At 45.0% G+C, this 17,246-nt stretch overlaps 1 protein-coding gene and 1 long non-coding RNA gene across 5 annotated transcripts in view; one reads left to right on the forward strand and one right to left on the reverse strand.

Moving 5' to 3' along the window:
• Positions 1 to 2,439: 2,439 nt before the first annotated feature.
• LOC146597981 (uncharacterized) lies at positions 2,440 to 11,479 on the reverse strand. The gene is made up of 2 exons (XR_014895361.1): positions 11,021 to 11,479; positions 2,440 to 3,696 (listed from the first exon to the last, which is right to left on the reverse strand). It is a non-coding gene; the product is annotated as an uncharacterized LOC146597981 (long non-coding RNA).
• CDC42EP3 (CDC42 effector protein 3) overlaps positions 3,915 to 17,246 on the forward strand; it is a 41,919-nt gene continuing 28,587 nt past the window's right edge. Inside the window, exons 1-2 of one of the 4 annotated variants that reach the window (XR_014895358.1) lie at positions 3,915 to 4,387; positions 9,674 to 10,275. The gene's annotated coding sequence lies outside the window, so the exon portion shown is untranslated. Of the gene's footprint in view, positions 4,388 to 9,673; positions 10,276 to 11,391; positions 11,512 to 16,880; positions 17,128 to 17,246 lie in introns of those variants that run through there. The other 3 variants (XR_014895359.1, XM_085301174.1, XM_085301173.1) reach the window with 3 other exon arrangements.

Genomic DNA, 17,246 nt, shown 5'->3' on the forward strand with positions numbered 1-17,246 from the left:
GTAAGTATTATAGTTACTTATAATTAGCCATTTCAGTAGGATATGACTCAGCCTTCAATTACTAGTAGTTCACTTAATTATATGATTTGCTTTTAATATAATTTTAATACATTTTTCATTCTGAATTTATGTTAGGACAAAATTAAAACATCCCTCTAGTGGACAAAGCTTTATCTAACTATAAGAATGCATAATCTAGCAGATTCCGGCTTTTTCAACCTTCAGAGATTGAAAAAGCTCTTCCCATTGTAATATTTGTATCGTTTTTCCACCGTAAATGCAAGACAGATTAATTCTTACCTTATTCTGAAAATSAAAGAGGATTGTATGTGATGTAAAAGTGTATCTTTGTGCAGCAACTGAGGCACTGTTATGCGGTAAGGTAGCTTCTCATGTCATTTAAGATGGTGCAACTCTGTAGTAGCTCCAGTGGTTTTGGTAACGTTACTGCTGTTTTCTGTCCAGGTAAGAGAGACTGGAGAAGGCCCAGCAGTTCTTGACATTTTCTCATAGGAAATGTTTGATCCTGACAATTGTGCGCGAGTTAAGTTGAACTGCTGCGGCCAAGGTCAGGCTCCTCTCTAGGGTGGTGGCTCTTCATCTGGGTGAATTTGGTGTCATTGGGGTTCAGCTGAAGACTGGGTTTTTCTGGGTACTTTTGCTATTTGTGGACTTGTGGTTTGAGACAGGTATGAAGGACTGTGAGACAACGGGTGACTCTGTGCTGCTGTCCAGGGCTGTAGTCTGCCAAACACTTCAAACCAGCAGAAGCTGCTATCAGCTACTGCTGCAAGGGGCAGCCTGGTCCTGGTCCGAGCTGCCCATGCCTGCGCATCCCCCTTCGCCGTGCCTGTGTAAGTGCCTGGGCAGCCACAGGGTGAGCTGGAGAACTGATCTGCCTGAAAAATGATTATGCTGGCATAAAAGAAGGGCCCTTCAATGGTGGGACATGAATCTGGGGTGGGCAGAGGGCAAACCAACAGCATCGGAGTAAAACATTTGTCCACCTAGAGGTGAAAAGATCTAGGTTGAGTATGGCAAGCAGCTCAGCAATATCACAGGGCTCTTTGAAAGCCATTTTTCCAGCAGAGAGACATTATTAGACAGCTTCAGGTAGAAAAACATGAATCTCTTCACTTAGTTTGGAAGTAGAGAATAAACATACCTTGTGCCAGCGGGGCAAAGTTTGGCCTGGGAGCTTTGCAGATGCCGGATATGCCTGAATCAGGAACTGCGATTTCAGTACATGGCAGGGGCTAACAATATCCTGTCTGGACCATATGAGGACTAACAAATTGTATATTACTGCTGTTTAAGGACCCTTGAAATACACATAAATGTGTGTGTGTGTGTGTGTGTGTGTGTGTAAAAGCAAGTTATAATATATGATAATAGGATTTTAACAATAGAGGGTCAAGATTAAGAAAAGAAGAAACCAACTGCAAGGAGAAGGAATTTTTCAATATGATCATTATTCCATAAATCTATATCATCACAAGGGAGAGAGAAATGTTTAAGGATGATATAAATGATTTGTTTATGTACTGCCAACTTAATGCAATGCTTACTGCAGTACAGAAATCTTTCTAATGGCTCCAGGCAGCCTTGAATCAGCTCCTGARTTTTGAGGGGGATAGAAAGGACTAATTATAGTCTCTGCAGATGTGGAAACTCACTGATTTTTGTCTCCCAGAAGGAGAGACCGCAGCAATTTGTTTCCCCATGGATTTGTTCACGATTCACACAAAATATGCCTGAAATGTATACCACTCATGTTCCATATTGAAATGGTTTCAGATATAGAGTTGATTGGAAAATAACAGACTGGGCAATAGTTTTCACATCTACTTTTGAGTGACTGCATGATCTTTTTCAAACAGGTAGGTGACCAGTGTTTGTGTGTAACATAAAACACCACAACACTTGTGTTTACGGGTTATACATAGTATTAGAAGTCCTAGCTTACCCCCCCACACCAATTTCCATGCTAAGCACATTTTATTCTTCATTCTAGATACAATGAGATGGAAATATAAGAAATAAAATACTGCTTTGATGTCTCTTCATTGCACTATTCATTCCTCATTCAGATTTCTTCACTGTATTTTCAAGTACATGCAATAATGTGGGATCTATACTTAAAATGGCAAACTTTCCTTCGCAAAGTAGACACTGATTCTGTGACAGCTTGTCAAGCACTTTATAGCCTAACTGCTACATCTTTTCCCTTATGTCACTTTTAATGTCCTTATATGTAGCTGCAAGAGGGGGAAAGTGGGAAAGTTTAAAACAATGTCACGGCTGAAATACAGCTGCCAACATACCTTTTTACTGTAACTCCTATGATATTTGCTATGTTTCATTAAAAAACAAGTTCCTGCAATTCTGTGCTGCAAAAAGCTTGAAAACATGATGTGAAAAAAAAACAAAAAATGAAAGTCAGAAAAACAGCATACAGCATTTATTTATTTTTTAATACCATGGTCGGCTGACCTTAAAGCTTGACTCCYGTTTTGGGACTTGTTTGGACTGGCAAGGCTAAATAAAGAAGTACAGTATCTAGCTTATGTTTAAACAGCAATAAATCTCCATATTAACTAATGCTAATGTGCATATATGTAAACAGACACCACCATATTCATGCGAAAACTTACACTGATTAATATAATATACATACAGAACGATTGTTATTTATGAATATTTGGGGTTTGAGTAAAACTGCATGGAAAGTGGTTAAATGTCAGGGAGTTCTGCTGATTTTCCTGGGACACCTCAGGTCTTTAAGGAGAATGAAATACAATATCATACGCTGTTCTTAGAGCAAGATATGCCACAGACGAGGTAGAAGGTCACACAAAGTGTACCTAACATCAAGGAATAAAAATAGCACCAATATTTTTATTCCTTAAAATCCTGTTATTTGGGGGGAAATTGGCTCATGATTTTTGGATGCCTTTTTTTTGGATGTCAAACAAGCTGACTAAATTCCTTGAAACTAACAATCTTGGCAAAAGATTTGCCTTTTTCAATGTTAATCTTYGATCCGATGCTATATTATTTCTGGTGAAGAATGCATAGGGAAGTTCACTATGCAACCCAAAATGTATTTTTTTTTCTTTGCTCTGCTTTTGTGTTAACTGGGGCTCACCAAGGGCCAGCCAAGCCCATCTTCAGCCACGGGAAAGCCGCGCGGCGGCACGGAGGGCTGCATTGCCGTCATGCAGTTGTGTGAAAGCTAAATGGAAACTGGAGTTCCTCAGGGCAAGAACCGTAACTTCTCATTACCAAAGGTAAAAAGATAAACTGGAAAAAAAATATTCCTTCAGATAGGGCTAAAATTATGATGTGAGTCCTAGAAATATTTATCTTTCTTTCCATAAGTGAACATTCTTCTGGTAACTTGGGGTTTTTCTTGGACTGCTATTGCTATTTCACAATGATCTAAGGCTTTATTTGTAGTCTTAGCAGCGCTTATATAATTACATAAATCTAACAAAATATAGTGTCTTATTATCCTAAATTCCACTTAAAATGAGCCAGCTGAAAAGGGAACTACAGCTCACCACCTCAGCTGCGCTTGCGAGGGTCACACAGTCACGCGCTGAGGGGGCTGCGGAGAGAGCRCTCTTGTCACCGGAGACTATCAAGAGCTCTTCGAAATCCCAAATATAATTAAATTTTCCTCTGAGAGCTTGCCTGGGAGAGCACACAAGAAAGCCGAGGCTAATTAAGTGAAAGTACAGAATTCAGGCTGATTAAATAGCTATTCTAACGCCGCGGGCCCAGGGAAAGCTGCGCTCTGCCGCAGGTGCTTTGCCTCCGCGGGCTGACGGCGCAGCGCTAGCCCGGCGGCTGCAGCCGGCTGCTCCCGGCAGCGCCAAGCGCATGGCGCAGCTGCAGGCGCCGGCGTTGTGCCCACGGGGTAAATGCTGTGCTTCCCGACAGCGCCGGCATCGAGCGAGCGAGGTCTAAAGCTGCGGCGGGTCTTCGCGCTCGCTGGCCGTCCAGGACGCCTGGAGCTAAACCAGGTCCAAACTTAGCTTAGCTCGCGTGTCGGTGCACGGCACAGGCGAAGCAGCGCCGGACCTCTCRCCGAGCGCCGGTCTGCAGGACGGCTGAAAAGGCCGGACAAATGCGGAAAGGGATCCCAACTGGCCCAGGCAAGGTTTCCAGGCAGAAAAGGGGGCACGTGCTGGGAAGCAGAAAGCAAACGASAAAGCGGAAGCCGTGCCGGGAGAGGCAGTGCTGATGCGCCGCCCACAGCTGTCAGGGCAGCCTGGTGGTGCTGAGGAGCAGGTAAATGTCCTTTTGTGRAGGACATGAAAGAGCGTTCTTCATAAAAAGTCCTTCCGCGGGAGCGTGCCTTCCTACTGACTAAGCAAATCAGGTAATCAAAAGCCTGTATTATATAATATGCCCGTATTACGTGCTAATGACTAGAACTGGATCAAATTTGATTCAAATTCACATTTCACAATTTTCCACGATTACAGTTCACCTTTTTTTTGTTGGTCACATTACGAAAGTCATGCTAAAGATATGCAGCGATATGTCTCTCTGGTACCATTTAGTATTGTACTAACAACACTAGTGTTAGTATTGTTCTAATAATACCGGCATTTAGTTTTAAAGAAAACTATAGCAGCAAAAGGATAAGACCTGCCGGGAAATTCTCTTAGTAATAATTCATAACAAAAACCATACACCTCACAAGGTGTACAATAAAAAATAGTAAATGTTTTAAAATGCATTGCACTTAAAGGAACATAATTTTCAATAGTCTAGGAAATAGTCTAGGAAAAGTGTAATGTGTCTCCAGTGCATGTGTAATTTGGATTTTGCAGAGCAGAGCAGATCTGWCTTGAAACTTTTCCATATTAAAAAATTAGTAACAGTAGCTCATGTCTTTTGCATATGCTCTCTACAGCGTTGCACATGAAGCTGGTAGTTGAGAAGTTGTCATGGGCTTGGCTAGCTGCCAGCCTCAGGACATTGACTTTCTCTTTCAATGTAGGCTAGAGGCAAAAATGGCAAAAAAATGCAGGAAAACGTTCAAGACAGCTCTTAGGACTTAGCTCTCAGGAAGGACGGTGTCCCCACCAGCAGTTTGTACCGTATGCTGCCGCGAGGGGTTTGGCTACTGTGCCCTTCTCCCGAGGAGGAAGCCTGCTCAAATCTCACGAGGATCTGCTGAACGTTGGGTGCCTCCCTATTACCTCTGAGTATCTGGGCCAAGCAACGTGCACCTGCGAATCCCCAACGGCAGCAGGCTCAGCACCRCAGCATGCTTGTGCAACAGCACAGCGAGCCTCAACCAGCTCCTCTCTCCAGCTAATGGAAACGTTTGTGCCTTCAAAGGCCGCTTTTAAGCCTTTTAGGTAGAGCCACGTGAGCAACACTAAAAAAGAGTGAAGTGCACTATGTTATGCATGCAGATCCAGGTAGTTTCTTGGAGACACACTACAAAAAATAGATTTTTTTTTCACTTAAAAGTTGATTTTCATGTCAGTGCTTTATTTGGCATGTTATGCTAGGGAAATGCTTGAAATGAAAAGAGCTGCGTTATCTGCTTAGTGCCGATCCCTTTAGATCTGAACGCAGTCAAATTTATKCCAAAATGAGTTAGGAGAAAACCCAGGCATATATTTCAGAAAAGAAAACAGGAAGTAAGTAATCCCCGTCCGGTTAAGCTCTTGGGTTGCACCTTCTTCTTCAACCTAAACTGTCAGCAGACCCTAACAGTACATCTTCTCTTACAAACATCTACGGTTCCGGTGTTACCACTGGCATTTCAGCGTTACAGCTCGCCCACATAAGGAGAGCCAAATGAGTCCCTAACAGCAGCAAATAGGAGATCTGGCTACAGGCCGCGAGCATCGGACTCTGAATTTAGAGGATGGTGAAGTGGTAAATTCCCTTAGGCCTTCCCTTCTGTTAACTAAGCAACACAACATGCCATGCGGCTCGATGAGGCTCTTTTCTTTTTGAGACCCGCACGCACCTGCCCTGGCATGCACCAGGGACCAGGGACACCTGATTCCAGGGCGACGGGGGAAAAAACCTTGAAAAACAATAGGGTAAAGTCCATTTTTAGCAGCCTCCGGTGATCTAATGGGGCTGCAATTTCACGTACTYGCAGCGTGAGCTGCTCAACGCGCCGCGCGTCTCCCCGCTGCGGAGCAAAGAGCAGGGGGTTGCGTGCCAGAGAGGCACGTAACGCAGCTCGGGGGGCTAAAGCACCTCTTCACTCGGGACTTCCCCGCGTTGAGCTCAGCAGCGGTGGCAGGGTCCGCGGAGCAGGAAGGGCGTTGCGGCCGATCGCTCGCCCTTTGCAATCGATCCTGTTCAAATCCGTGCAGGATGCGGCCTYGTCATCCTGCCTGAAAACGTTCTTTGCATGCTGCAGCGTTCGGCGACAAGCGCAAGGGTGGTTTGGAAGGTTTCTTGCGGCCGGACGGCCCAAGCRACCCGGCTATTTGTGAGGCTGAGCGTCAGAGAGCGGCTGTCCGTACCGTCCTGCTCGCTGGGCGCACCTGCGAGCATTGTGTTCGTGAGGAAGTGTTTCGATTTACAGTATCCTGTACGGCCCGGCTGAAGCGACGGCTATTTACAGAAAACAGCAATACTACTCCAAAACGAGAAGTGTTGTAGAAGCTCAGGGCTTCCTGATCCTCCTCTAGACTTTGTTCCCCCCCACCACCACCACCTTACCATGGAAGTGCTTATTTATCTGTAAGGTAATTCAATTCAGATCGGTCTCTATCTTCCAGGTCAACGTTYTTCTTCCGCGTAGTTCCCGTTGAGGAGGGGGAAAGGGGTGCAAGGCACAGTAATGCCGCTCCRAAGTCGCCGTGCAGCCCTGGGGCTGCTCCGCGGCGGGGGCCGCTCGGCCCGGAGGAGGGGTTCGCAGCCCCAGCCGGTAACGTGGCAGTCCGCCTTTGAAAAGACCAATGGTTCTGCAGAAAACCTAGCATAGATGTGGGCAAGCTCTTCCAATAGGACTATCTTCTCTGGAGGCTTTTTATTTTTTTTCCCCCAGGCTGGGCGTATATACCAGGGGAGGCTGTACCTCGCAAAACAGATTTTCAGCAGGGGTAAGGTAGAATGATTTGTCAGCACTGGTGGCATTTCATGAGTTAGGACTGCGGCGCTGCACAGAGAGGGTATTATTAACCAGCACGCAGCTTCTGCAGGATGTCATGAATCACAGGTTACTGGACATCCTCCTGGAAGACTCCATAAATCCTGACTCACTCTTAAAACAAACACGACACAATGGCAAGCAAGGCCAAACTAAAGTAAATATGAAAACACTGACATGCAGAAATAGGATCCCTTCCTCTCTCTCTTCCTACTTGATACCCTCATCCCTTCTCCAAACCACTGGAAATTTCAGAGCGATGAAATCTCTTTGAGAAGGATTATTTTTGCATCTTTGCATATGTGTCCCAGCTAATCAAAGCCAGGATGAATCTTTGTTCAGGACTTCAGGAATTGGTCCATTGCAAGTAAACTCTGAGTAAGACTCTTCCCATTTCTCACAGAACGCACTAGGGAATTTATTGGAATTTGCTCTGGCATTTTTTCCAAGGATGCATTTTTTTCAATTCAGTTTTTCATAGTTGGGACATGTCATGAGAGAGTCATCACTTGACGTCATTCCACGATGCCAAGCTTTTTTTCAGATGATGTGCCTGTACTGCCTAAAATAGACAAGGGAAAATTGCACATCACTTAGGATGCCAGTTAAAAATGGAACTGACCGAGTAAAAAAGAAATCATCTCTTCAAGCATGGGAATGCAAGATCACCAGACACACAACTGGACCTCTCAGGCTGAGCCCTCATGCTCAAGCTTGAAGCTGAAGAACCTCATTGATGAGTCTACCTGAAATATTTGTTTGCGTGACTTGTATGAGTTGGTATAACTGTATAAGTTTGTATAACTGTATTACTTTATATTGTGGACACGGGAGAAAATCAATGCACCAAATACCTGCGTCACTCTGTGCACTGCTAGCTCAGCTCCAGCAAGGTTTATTTAATTCTATARTGTTTGCACTTACAGGAGGGCTTTTGACAAATTTTGGGGCTTCTTTTCTTTTTTTTTTTAATTCCCTCATCAAATGGTGTCAACCCAAAGGTATAATCTGGTTTTGATTAGCACATACTTCTCTTTAGCAATCTGAAAACATGAACGAAGTAGAAAGGAGCTGTTCTTAGAAGTTGCTGAGCACTTGATGCTGGAAGTAACGAAACTTTTGCAACAGAAAGACTTCTTGTGTTTCTAGTAAACTGGCAGGTATTACCAACTAACTGTGCTTATTCCACTCCAGCAGCCTTTACTGACAACATAAGTGTAAGAGTAATAGACCTGTAGTAAACTACATTGAAAAAAAAAAAAGAAAAAAAAAGCCAACATTAAACACACCAGACTCCAAATAAAAGACTGCAAGTATTGTGGTTACTTATTAAAAGCAAATTATTTAATTTAGAAGAAAGATGGATGATTAAGGTTTGGAACAAATCTTTCTTCCCCAAAATATGTACTCCAGTCATATCAGTTTGCTCAAGAGGATACTCAGAAAGAATGATTTAACTAAAACAAGATGGGAGTGTCAAAAATCATAGAAACTGTAAAGGCCYGGTTCTGGACTAATCAAATGCAGACCAAATTCCTGCTACTTCAGTGGGAGTTTTCTTATTCTAGGATTTATTTACACTTGTAGAGCACTTTTTAGCTGAAGTCAACTGCTGCTTTGTAGGCCATTGCCACGTTTGAGGTGGTTAGTCCAGCTGCTTCCCAATGGTTCTTCTAGGRTGCAAATGCCCTCACACATGTACGGGAAGGGCAAGAAGGGAGGGAAGCGGCTAGCGAAAGTTAGCCTTTCCGCATGACAGTGGTTTCGTTTGGGACAAAGAGCTATTTATCAGACGCAAATGGATTTTTCCAGCACTGGCCTATTATAATCCTATGCAATTTAATCAGCATTTTAATTGCATACAAAATGTTGTTTGTTTAGCCAGATGTTAGGTCATCTAATTATATAACAGGAATACTAGTAAAAATATTACAGTAATTGATGCATTATGAAAATTAAAACATATATAAAACTAAATATTTGTTATTAGGTTTCCAGACATTTTTTCCCAAATGCACTCGCTATCTTACAAAATGGAGATATCTTTCAGTGATACATTTCAGATTTGATCAGTCCAAACATTTTTAAGCTTTCCCTCTCTMTATATTTTGTCCCTCTTGAATCTAAAGAAAATCTTTACCAGGTGTAACAAAAAGGTGTAAGCCTGCCTTCCCTAGGTCAGTGGATTTTAACTTTTCTCAATTTGCAGACTCCTAAACCTTTTCCTGGAATGATGGGGCTTCATTTAGCAAATGCAAAGCTACTGGCAAGGGTCCTGCTTTTCTTATTTACCTTTCTTACACCCCTCAGAAGCAGGCGCAGGAGGCTTGCAAAGTGCAGGTTGGAAACCAGTGCTTCGAAAGTGAGGCAGCAGCTAACTTGTCTTGGTTGCTCTGGACACACCGTGTAACAGAAAAGATCCAGACCTCCRGCATCTGTCTCTTTTGGTGGCTTCAAGCTTGGTTTGCAGCTTGGGTAAGCTGCAAGCCGGAGAGTATTTGTCAYGTTACAGACATTGCGTTTTGAACGCAGGCTGGGCCGATGCTGCTGAGGAGGACACGCACAGCCCAGGACACCTGGGAGAAGGGAGAACTCCCCATTGACCTGCTGCAAGGTCCATGAGCTGCGCGGCTGTGCTAGCGCCGGGAGCTACCGGAGGGCACGCCGTGGCACGTACGTGGCTTCTGCAAGTGATGCCAGGGCCTGCCTGACTTCCCAGCGGCATCTTAGCAGTTGTTCTTGACTTGCAAGGGAATCGGATAAGACTCGGTTCTGCAGTGCTTAAACAWCGTGTGAAGGCCAGCACAGAGGAGACGACTCTTTCCTTCGCTTTCAGTGGAAATAGGGTCTCCAAAATCTTTCGTGGCAGAGAAAATAAATAATTGTCAATTTTTAGCTCAGGACTAAGCACATGAGCTGCAAAGCTATACCCAAGTGTCTCTTTTCTGGCTCTGTGTTCAGTTATGTGACATACCATGATGTCTGAGGTTATATTTGCTGGGTTTAACTGCATGCCCAGTTGCAGCGCTCTGTGGTGTGCTGTGGGAAAACAGGTCTGTCCTTTGTGAGTACCTGCACAGATGTGACTTTGTCCCATAAACATAGTAAACGGCTTTCAGCCTGGCACGCTCAAATTTTCTCTCTGCAACCTCTATTTCAGTCCCCGGTAAGGCCCGAATCCAGCTCGGAGCACTGATCTGTTCCAGCTGTTGGCATTAATGCAACTTTCATTTTGGAACCAGGAGGTAAAYGCAAGACATGAGACAGGTTTGCAGGCATTTTGTCAGTGACTCGGTGTTTATCCAGCAGCGTGTCTGGCTAACGGCGACGTGCAGACACGGAGGCAGCTGATAGCGCTTTTTATAGCTGGGAAATCCCATAATGCTGATCAGCAATTCTGTGGCAAGGCTGCAAGCAGGGATGTCTTTGCAGGCCAGAAGGGGTGTCAGGAGGGCCAGACCTCCGTGAAGAGGCAGGTCCCACAAAGCTAGCGGGAGAGCTTGCCCTATCACTTGTCCGGTAAAGACAAGCCCTCAGGGATGCTGTAACGAAAGCAGATCTCCCAGTCCTCTTCATGCACGCCACCTAAACCCAAAGAAAGATGAAGAAAAACCGAGGCCAGATTACAGCTGGAGTTGTCCCGTCGCCTAGGCAGGACATTGTGGTCCGCAGGGATTTGCTGTCTTTCACTGCTGTGTTAAAGCGTGGTTAAGATAAGGAAGCGTGGGAGGTGCCGGGCGAGAGGGCCGAGCGGTGCCAGCAGCGGTGCTTGGGCGGCGGGAGGAAGGGGCTGGTCAGGGGGCCGTGCTGGGGAAGCACAGCTTTCGGTGGTRGGTGGAGGGGGGCACTAAGAGCCAGAAGACGCCTCCTAATTCTTACCTGGATCAAAAAGAAGGATGTGACCAAATGTGTCTTGTCCTGCTGGATCCACAAGRTGTTTGCAGCAGCGTTTCGTAGAAGCGCGAGCTGGAGAGCACTTGTCCAGTTCAGCGGCCACGGCAGGAGGGATGCGAGCTGCATTTGCGACACGGGGATTCGGGGCTGAGGTCGGCATCGCTACCTTTATTTTATCCCCCGTGAGCTCTCATTCTTCGGGAAGCGAAGGTCACACAAAGCGACGCTCCACCAGCCCCCTTCCGCACCCAGCAGCCTTCAGCATTTCCTAATTAGGTTATATTCAATCGTTATAATCTGCTTGCAATAGATGTGGTACTGCAGCATAATCTCAGCCGATATTATTCACTGCCCAGGAATGTACAGCTGAAGCTGCTCCGCCGGCTCGGGCCGCAAACAACGGGCAAAGAAACATCGCCGCTCTGCGCGCCCCGGTCCCTTCGGAGTCCCTTGCTTAAGCGACGTCTGCTGAACAGGTATCCCCGCTAGCGAAACAAGCACAGTTAGGATTTTGCGATGTGCCAGCTATTTTTGAAACCCATTAAAGCTTGCCTAGGCGCCTTTCCCRTGTGGCGAGGAGCTGGAATTGCCTGCTGTAATATCGGCTGGCTGTTGTGAAAGCTTTCAGCTCGCGTTTTGTAATGAAGAAATGAGCTCATGCGATGTAATTGCGGGCTATCCCCAGAAATATTTTTATTCGGCGCTATTGTCAGACTCTAAATTAAAAGAAAACAAAGAGCCTGATTCCTCACAAGGGCAGGTGCTCTCAACTCCCGCAGCAGTTAATGGAAGGCAAGAGGACTCAGCAGCTTCAAATTAGCCCCTAGATGCTGACAGCAAAGTGCAAATTTTTATATTAAGTGGGACAACATTTTGAAGTGTTCTCACTGTTCTTTGAGTCTTCTTTTGGTTTGTAAAATGAGGAATTATTATTAAAAATTAAAACAATACTCAATCTATGCCTTATCCAATTATTATATGAATAACTGCAATATCCTTTCAAGTGACTTTTATTTTACTTTTCTAAGCTTAAAGCAGCCTCAAACTGCCTTTTATTAAAAATTAATTCATCAGTTTTTTGAAGCTGCTGAGTGGTTGTAGATGAGGGCGTTCACCTAGTGCTGAAGCCTGGTTTGCATCCCCTCCCTCTGCACGCTGTGGAAGGACATGCTCCCCTCCTCAGGGAGTTCTGCGGAGAAAAGTGGTCTGAACTTAGGGGACCCAGGGACAGCAAATGACAAAAATGACCCCCCCAAAAAAAAGAAAAGAAAAGAAAAGAAAAAGCTGCTTTGGGCAGTATGAGAGCAACCACCGCCTTTGACCACCTGAGTCACCGCGAGTCACCACTTCACCCTGCATGCTCATGCCAGTGGTACCAGGCAGTTGATGAAGGCTTTGGAGGGGTTGCGTAGCGCTCACATGCCTCTGTTTGGGGCTCCCCGAATGCAGAGGGAAACGGCAGGCTAAGAAAACCAACCCTGGTGCAGCGTTTGAATACTCAAAAYGCTTTGCAAGTCAAACGTCTGTCATTAGTACGTGGAAGGTTACATGAAAGCTTTGCTCAAACTGAGGGTCAATTAGTCCGTCTTTCTCCCCTGCGTCCAAAGTGTTATCGCCACAGAGGCTAATGAGTCGAAGCTAAGTAAGGTCCTCTGGAGATCAGAGGTCGCAGAACAAGAGTCTAAAAAATGAGTTCCAAATATTGTAAGTCTTTCAACACCGTTTTCTAGGTATTCTGTTAAATATCCCAGTGGGAGGCTTCTTTTCGTCAAAGCTAACCACATTTCTTTGGACTTTCTTCTCTGAGTGATTTCAAATATATAAAGAATTTAGATGAAAAACAGATCTGTATTTTTTCATTGTTTAAAAAAAAGGTAGAAAATGTTCACTTCTCAGAAGAGTGATAGTGATTTTATTTATAGAAATTCCCAAAGTGACAGTTACAGAAATAATCTGTGGCAAACAAGTTGCAGGAGATTTTTCCCTCAGTCAGATCATATTATTTCTTTCCAACACTGCATAATAATTTCCATGAAAGAAGCTGCATTATGTAGCCCTGATCATTGTTTTGACGCGGTAAGAGCCAAAGAGTCTTTCCTCAGCAGTAAGGAAAGACTATGTGGTTAGGGAAAATAGCAACCTCTAGATATTGAGGCGGGTATAAAGAAGGCAGTCTCACTGTTCTGTGGGCTCAATGAGAGAAGAAAGTGGATAAATTAGCAGCAAAGAAAGATGCAAGCTGTGTATCAGTTGGAAAAATAGAAAAAAACCCTATAAGGGTAGTGAGGAGGTGAAGCCATGGAGGTATCTAGGAAGGCTGTRGAATATCCATCCTTGTTGCTCTTAGGAACAGAGGCTAAACGAATACATGTAGGAACAGTCTAAGCAGTGGTTTCCAGCTTGTCCACAGCACCACAGGGATCTACGGGCCACTTACAAGGGAATTGTGAAAAGAGGCAGAGGAGACCAGTTCTTACACACTAGGCAGCGGCCTGTTTCAGGGAGTTGTAAGGGGTCTGCACCGTCTCTGGAGGAGAGAACGGAGATGTCCACAGATTTTGAAAGGTTTTGAAAGGTAAATGTGTTCGGTTCTGCATCTGAGCACGACGCAGAGGAGATGACTCTGAAGTCCCTTCAACCCTACAGTCTTAGGGCTCTATAAAGCAAGTTACTGGAAATGTTGGATGTTTGGAGATACGTGCTTTGGTAATCCATATGGATTAATAAAAAAGTACAAAAATTTAGACTATTCCTTTACACCATTGCTAAACACTATTTAGCAACAGTATTTCAGGGTGCAATCTGCTGGAGCACTGGAAAATAGTATTACAYAGCTTTTGGAAAAGACTTTAGCAATAATTTCTTGTTTGTGATTGCAGTATGAGGAGTATTTACATTAAACAGCTTAACTTTTTAGCTTCCAGATCTTATGCTAATTGTGTATACTTTAGGAACCCTAGAATCATTGTCAAAATACGACTTTTAAACAGACAGTTTCAAAGCATAGCAAAATCTGCTTACAATCTTCATAAAATGCATGATCCTGCTCCAGCTGAATGAAATGCAAACACATCATGGATTTGAGTTGGGCATATATAAATAAAAACAATACTATTGTCAATAGGAGTTGTGGTGATTCAGCAAGGTACCTAGATAGTTAAACACTTGAATTTTCTAGGTATCACTGGAACTTAAGCATTCAAGTGGGTAAGTGTCTGAGCCTGCCTGTCATTTAGGGATCTTAAGACTATGCTTTAAACTSCATTTAGTTTCTAACGAGAGAGGTTTGAAATGAGCCAGCATAAATCTGTGGTGGAAAGGGACCAAACATTTAAAGACTTCCATCACTTTTTTTTGGCAATCAGTTTAAAATCTGTGTGTTATTAACAATGTTAATACGTGCTGAATGCTTTCTTTTTTTTTTTTAGCTGCTAAGAACCTGGAGAAATTCAGAATTCAGGTTCTTTTAGTAACCTCAACTCCACCTCTGGCACGTCCAGTTCCATCCCACAGGGTTTCCCCATCACACGCTAAGCTGGGCAATGGATCAGCATTTTTTCCACAGAGAAACTGCGTCCTCTCTCTAAGCTGTTTCCATTGCAAAACAATAACTGTATTTATGTGTATAAGGAACACTTTTCTATTAATACATCCTTTGCTTCTTCATAAAAGAGCAAAATAATATGGTAATGACCCTATGGCTATATATCCAGGGTACAACACAGGATAAAGAAAGGCTTCCTTGTACTGGGGTGTTACAGCCTCCCTCCTATAACCTTAGAAAAGTGATTTTCTTTAGAAAAGAGATACTTTCACCTTTGGAAAAGGTACAAGTAATGATCATACAACAGAAATGGGATGGTTGYGGCTCCTCACAGGGTTGAGAAATTGGTTGTCTTCTCATCGGGGTGAATCACAGAATCATAGAATCAGTAAGGTTGGAAGGGACCTCTGGAGATCATCTAGTCCAACCTCCCTGCTCAGCAGGGTCACCTAGAGAATGCTAGACCGGGTTGCGTCTGGGTGGGCCTTGAAGATCTCCAGAGAAGCAGAAACCAGTGAGGAATCTCAGAACAGGGAAAGCAACGGAAAAGGAAGAGGAAAAGCTGGAAGCAGTGTGGCAGGTGAGAGGCGCAGGAGACTGCTCCGTGAAAGGGCCCAGAAGAAAGAAACTTGAGCTAAGTGAACTGTGGCTCAGCACCACCATGGCAGGCAGCGGTTTGCAACCTTGCTCTGAAAATGAGAAACCAATGGAAGTCCTCAGAAGAGGCAGGGATGTGAGACCTGACTGGAGCGAGTTTTTGCACGTGTCGCCGTTAAATGCTGGCAGCACGCTATGATAGCAAACACATCCAGGCGTCTGTTTTGTCCTCAGAAACGGTCGTGTGGATTTTCTTCGATTTCAGCACATGAAGCCGCRTGCGTGCATGCATGCCCGCACACATCGCCTTTCTGAGCTGAAGCGAAATATGAGCAATGTCATCCCTCAAGTGTCCCCTTTAAAAGTTATAAACCACTTCAATTGRGTTCTTAAATGAAAAAGCAGTCTCAAAAACAGAGTTGGTAGATTAAAGGTAGCATGTGAGTCCATTCACGCAGAATAAATAATTGAATAATTGCAAAGTTGGAAAAGAGTCCAAAGGAGACAGTGTTTATTACAGAATTCTTTTTTTCTTTTGCTTACGCTGACTTTCTAGTAGCTGTTTTCTCGGAGTACCCCTTTGCAAAAGCAGGGAGCAGCCCTTGGGCTGCTCTCAGATTTCCTTTAGCTTTTGCAGTCGCCACCGCTGGACATGCGCATGCCTTGGCCACGCTCTCAGCCCGTTCGGAGGCCAAGGCCCGGAGCCGTGCTGCCCCTCGCCCCTGCAGCCACCCGCGGCGAGCCGGGAGGCCCCGTGCCCCGACCACCACTGTCAGCTCAAAGCCCTTGGGACGTTGCAGCCCCAGCTGAGCAGAGCAGTCACCTACTGCACTGACAGACAGAGGGTTTGGGGGAAAAGATCATATAGCCAGTAAAAGTGAACGACTGAAGGGATTTTAGCAGAACTTCAGATCCTTCAGCGATGAGAGATTTTGGAGATTTTGTCTGAATGGGCAGCTTTTGTSTGGGTATTTCAGAAAGGTGTAAACTGCTGTGTAGCCCATGATGGTGCCCATCCAGAGGCAGCAGCGTGGATCTGTTAGGGTGCAACTGTCTGTGGGCATATGGAATATTACAGACTCGACACCTCGCAATGAAAATGTTCTTGGAATTTGAACAAAACACAATTGTCCTGTGGCAAAATTCTCTAGCTGTAAAGTGCTCCGATRGTAACAATGCAAAAAGAGCAAAGGGAAAAATCCTCTCACGCAGATGTGTGTATGTTAGCACTTTTATTTAAGTACACATTTATATACAGTGCATTCACTGCTTACACTTATTAAAAAACACCATGCATAATGAAAGCTATGCAAATATTTAGAAAAACACCTGAGTAAGGTATGAAGCATATTTAATATCTCGATAAATGCACATGCAGTGCTTGTATGGCAGTGCCAAGTACAACATTTTGAAAAAATGAACCTTGGGTAAAACTGTCAGAAGCATAGTGCTAAGTTCAGGTACCTGCCAACAGAAATTTCTGGGAGGGTGTCACTGGAAGCAGTGAAACGATACCAGGGTCTCTATCCAGATTAACCAAGGAACTTGTAAAAATTTTAGCATCAGCTCAGTATTTACGGGCTTCCTATTCAGTAATCTGCTGGGCTGCCAGCAACTATTTTGAGCCCTTTCACGTTCTGTGCAAAGCATTTGCGCGTTTATAAAGCAGATGGGCAGCTTCCCTTAAAGCTGTCATTAAAAGCGCTCCTGGCTCTGGGAAGCGCCGCATCTGCGCGGCGCCGCGCCGCGCCCGGCCCTTGYGCTGTGCTGCGCTGCGCTCGCAGGATCCGCGGTCTGCCTGGAAAGCGCAGGCTGCGGAGCCAGGAAAACATCAGCGCTCCTTCGAACCGCATAAATAATGAGGGAAMGGCAGAAAGGAGGAACCGGGCAGTCGCCGCTGCGGAGACGAGCTTGAAAACAGCCGCCTTTGCAGGAGCGGGGAAGCCGGGAGGTAGGTGACGGGAGCTTTGGGTGGAAAATACCGTAACCCGCTAAATTGTAAGCGCCCCACCGACCTGCCGCCGCTCGGGAGGGCGCGGGGGGGGGGTCCCCGCCCCGGGGCTTGAGCGG

This window comes from Rhea americana, unplaced genomic scaffold (genome assembly GCF_003343005.1).
Source record: "Rhea americana isolate MKP2758 unplaced genomic scaffold, rheAme1 scaffold_173, whole genome shotgun sequence".
Lineage (NCBI taxonomy): Eukaryota > Metazoa > Chordata > Aves > Rheiformes > Rheidae > Rhea > Rhea americana.